Consider the following 4331-nt stretch of genomic DNA (forward strand, 5'->3'; position numbering starts at 1 on the left):
TGGGATAGCGCCCAGAGCCTCCCTTATGCTAGGCAAGCACTCTATACTGTGCCATTCTCCACCCAACACGTAATTTCTTGCTGTATACATCATGTTTGTATACCTGCTGTAATGGTTTACTAAAAATTGGGTGAAATTTTAAATAAGAGAAATTTATTCTCTCAAACGTGGGTTGCCGGAATCTAAACCCCAGGTGCAGGCGACTCTCTTTGGCGGCTCCAGGCAGGGTGGGTGGGGGGTTGGTGGTGCACCCTTTGCTCCTCCCCCTCCTGAGGTCAGTGCCCTGGCTGGGACTGCGCCACTCCATCTAAGCCTCCCTGGCCACGTCACCCCTCCTACAATGCCCACCTCTGCCTCTGGTAGACACTGTGGTGGGCTCGGGCCACTCAGTCCAAGTCCAAGTCCAAGTCCAAGTCCACAACTTGATGAAACCTGCAGAGATTCCTTTTCAAAGTGAGTTCACATCCACCGTTTTGATGAATAGTGTTTGCAGATCCAGGGGCTGGGACGGGCCTTGAGTTGTGGGACTCATCCTTCTTTGTCCTCTATTCTGCAAGGAAACACACTCGCCCCCTCCCGGTGCCTTTCAAAGCACCAACAACTCTGAATACAAAACCTCATCTGAACACAGATGCTAAGAAAGCCCAGTCTCACCACCTGGGTCTCCCCAAGGGCCACTGGTGAGACTCTGGACACCATCCCACTTGTGCTCAACTAAAGCAGAAGTGTCATTGCTTCCCAGGAGTTTGTGGCACAGACAGTCCAAGCAGGAGGGGCCACCGTCCTTCTGCATGTGTGTATGTGCCACGTGGCTGTGCTTGTGTCACAGCAGGCTCCAAACCCAGGTGCCAAGTTGGCGTGGTTGCCATGTAGTGAATGGTTTGGGCCGTTGGAAACTCCTCCTCTGCGTCTGGAGACAGAACCCAGGTCGGGGTGTCTCAGGGTCCTCTCCTTTGGAGCCTCTGGGGGAAAGTCTGCTCCTGGCTTCAGCATTTTATTGTGGAGGATGCTTGTAGCCAAGTGGTGCAGTCTCTGCCTGCCTGGCCACATGGCCATCTCCTGTCTCCATGCCCCTCTTTCCTCTCTCTTGTGCATGGGTGGGACCCACCCAGATGACCAGTGCCATGTCCCCATCTCCAGATCCTTAGCTTACATCAACAATGACCCTTTTCCAAATAAGGTAGCACCCCTCTGCAGATAAGGTGACGTTCACAGCTTTGGGTGATGAGGATGTGGACAGAACTTTTTTGGATCACTAACAGCTTGGTTCCATGCACCAAAGCAGAAGGGACCAACTGTCATTCACCGAGACCATTCTGCTAGTCTGTACCACATCACCCAGAGCCTCCTATCTCATGAGTCTCACTGGAGGGTACCAGGAGGCATACCAGGAGGGTACCTGGAGGAGGCAGGGCAAGGGTGGGTGCTGCAGGGGATGCAGCAGCCCCAGCAGCACACACCGTTACTGACGCACCAACCCACCTCTGCTGGCTTCAAACAGCAGCTGCAGGCTGGCCAGCTCTCCTCGCCGGGGCCAGGTGTTTGCATTCGGCTCCTTCAGGAGGGCCCTGGCTTCTGCAGGACACCCTGGCCACCAAGGTTAGAGGCAACAGAAGTGGACACAGGCCCCAGCCATCCTTGGGCTCGGCCTCATGCTGGCACCTCCTGTGACCTCCTCCACCTGACCTGTCTGTGGACTTCAAGGTCCAGCAGCAGATAAGAGGTCAGCCTCAGAGGAACTGCTAACCAATTCCCAAGTCTGTGTAGGTTGATTCTCTGCACCAACATCTATGACTCTATGTGTGAGTGTGTGTGTAGTTGTGCATCTCTCTCTCCATGTGTAGTGAGCACATACAATGTGTTCATGTGTGTATACATACATGTGTGTATATAACAGCTTTATACATAGCATTCATACATACCTAGCATGTGCACAGACAGTGTCTGTGTGTGTGGCATGTATGCAACACGTATAGAGTACTTTGTGTATGGGGTGTGTGCATATGTATAAATGTGTATACATGGTGTGTGTGTACCTATGTGTGTATGTATATGTACCTGTGTGTACAGACACGGAATGTGTGACGTAGGTATGCTTATGTGCATGTGTGAGTCTCCTGCTCGCTGTGCTCTTGCAAACCCTGTACACCCTGTCTCAGTTCCTGCTTACCTGTGCTCAGCTCCTGCCCACCCCTCTGGGTCCTTCTACCTACTGGGTACTGTGGTTTGGGTCTGCACCATCCCAAAGCCTCCTATGTGCAGAGGTGGGGTTTGGGGAAGTGGCTGGATCATGAGGGTTCTGTCTTCACCAGTGGGTTGTCATTGGTGGCTAAATGGACAGCTGGGAGTGGACCAAGCTGGAGGAAGTAGGTCACTGGGGCGTGCCTGGAGGGTCATCTTCTCTCTGGCTCCTCTCCCCACATCTCTCTCCGTTTCCTAGCTGCCGTGACTTTTCTGTCTTGACGCCAGCCCACCAGGGACTGACTCCTCTAAAACCATGAGCCCCAAACAAAACCTTTTCTTCTCTAAGTTGTTTGTGTTTGGTATTTGGTCACGGCACTGAAAGCTGAATAACACAGAAACTTGATAGCAGGAATGGGGTCGTTCTGCCCATATGGTTCAGAAGTCTTTGGGACTATTTCACGTGAGGAGTTTGGAAATACAAGCTAGACAAGCCCTAGAATGTTGTAGGCAGAGCTTAAGGGACAACCTTGGCATTGTTTTGGAAGAATGCCAATAGGATGTAGACGTAAAGACTATGTTCATGAGGGGAATGAGGAATCTATTGGGAACTGAACCAGAGGCTCATGTATTACATTTTGGCAAAAACTTGTCTACATTTTGCCCGTGTTCTGAGACATTGTGTGATACTGGATTTGAAGGTAATGAGCTAATTAATCTAGCAGAGGAAATCTCAGGCAGTGGTATGGATGTTCCTGACTGCTTTAAGCCAGGTTTACTGTGATGATCATGAGCAAAAAACAGAGCAGAAAGAATTTTAAACATTAGTTTGGTCAGAAAAGCATATGTAAAACTGGAGCTAAGGAAGTTGTGGTTGCTGAAGAGATCAGTGCTGTTAGAGAGAAATCAAGTTCTTTGCAGGGGGGCAAGAGTAAAGGTGACTTAGGGCATCTTGGGGGTCAGCAAGACCCTTCCCATTCTAGGCTCAACAGTGCCCAATGGAAAACTCACTTGAAAGGCTGTGTTCAGAAGACAGCTCTGGGGGCACCTGCTCCCTCAGGGTCACCTAGAAACTTGTTTCCCCAGGATTCATTTCACCATGCTCAGCCATCAAGGCACACAAATGTCACCGCAGCCATGGCCCAAGTGGGCCTGGTTACCAGTCCTGGTGACAACAGGCCTTGGCACGGCTCACTGGATGCTGGCTCTGCAGGCATGGAGAATGCAGCAGCTTGGGCTCACGGAGGCTTCCACCAAGATCACAAAGGAGACCTCGGAGGCCAGGAAATGTGTGCCAGGGTCGGAATCCCTCAGGCAAGACGGGAATCTGTGAGGCTGTGTGTTGAGAGCCACAGCTGAAGGGGCCCCAGCAAACTTCCAGCTGCCAGCAAACTTCCAGCTGCTGGCTGATGATTGGCTCACAGAGGCCCCAGCAAACTTCTAGCTGCCAGCTGATTGGCTGATGCGCATTGGGCTGTTTCCCCGCCCTTTCAGACCATGGAGCTGCTCATTGGGGGACTATTTTTGGCTCCGCCCACAAGACCCAGCCAATGGGCCTCAAGAGCAGGAGGAGTGGGGGGATTGAGAGGCTTGTGGGAAGCCGGTGGGGGCAGTTGGGCTCTGAGGGAATTCCTGAAGAGCTAGTGTGGTGTGGCGTGTGTGATCTAAAAGTAAAGTTCGTTTCTGCTTAATAAGTGGCTCCTGAATTGTGCCCAGCCAGACTGCGGCATTTGGTGACCCACATGGGGAACGACTGAGGGTAAGTGATAAGGTAAACTGCTCACCCCTGAGGGCAGGGCGAGAGGATGGGGAGCCATTTTAAGATTCTTCTTTCCTTTTGTTTTCGCTTTTGTTTTAAGTTGCCTGTCCCTGGGGATGAGTGAGACGGAAGAAAAACCGCTCACATCTGAGGAAAAACTATTTGCGTCTGAGGAACAGAAAGGGAGAAAGGATGGATGGACATTTCAGGAGGATGGAAAGGCTGATATAATGATTCTTTGTTGTTCCATTTTTGTTTCATTCTGTTTCGGTTTTGTTTGGCGTCATCTTATTGGGTTGTATTATAGTAGAAATATGGGATCAGAAATTAGTACAAAACAAACCGAAAGAGTGTTAAGTAAATTGTTAGAGGAAGGAGGCATCCCAGTAAA

The sequence above is a fragment of the Marmota flaviventris genome, chromosome 9 (genome assembly GCF_047511675.1).
Source record: "Marmota flaviventris isolate mMarFla1 chromosome 9, mMarFla1.hap1, whole genome shotgun sequence".
Taxonomy (NCBI): Eukaryota; Metazoa; Chordata; class Mammalia; order Rodentia; family Sciuridae; genus Marmota; species Marmota flaviventris.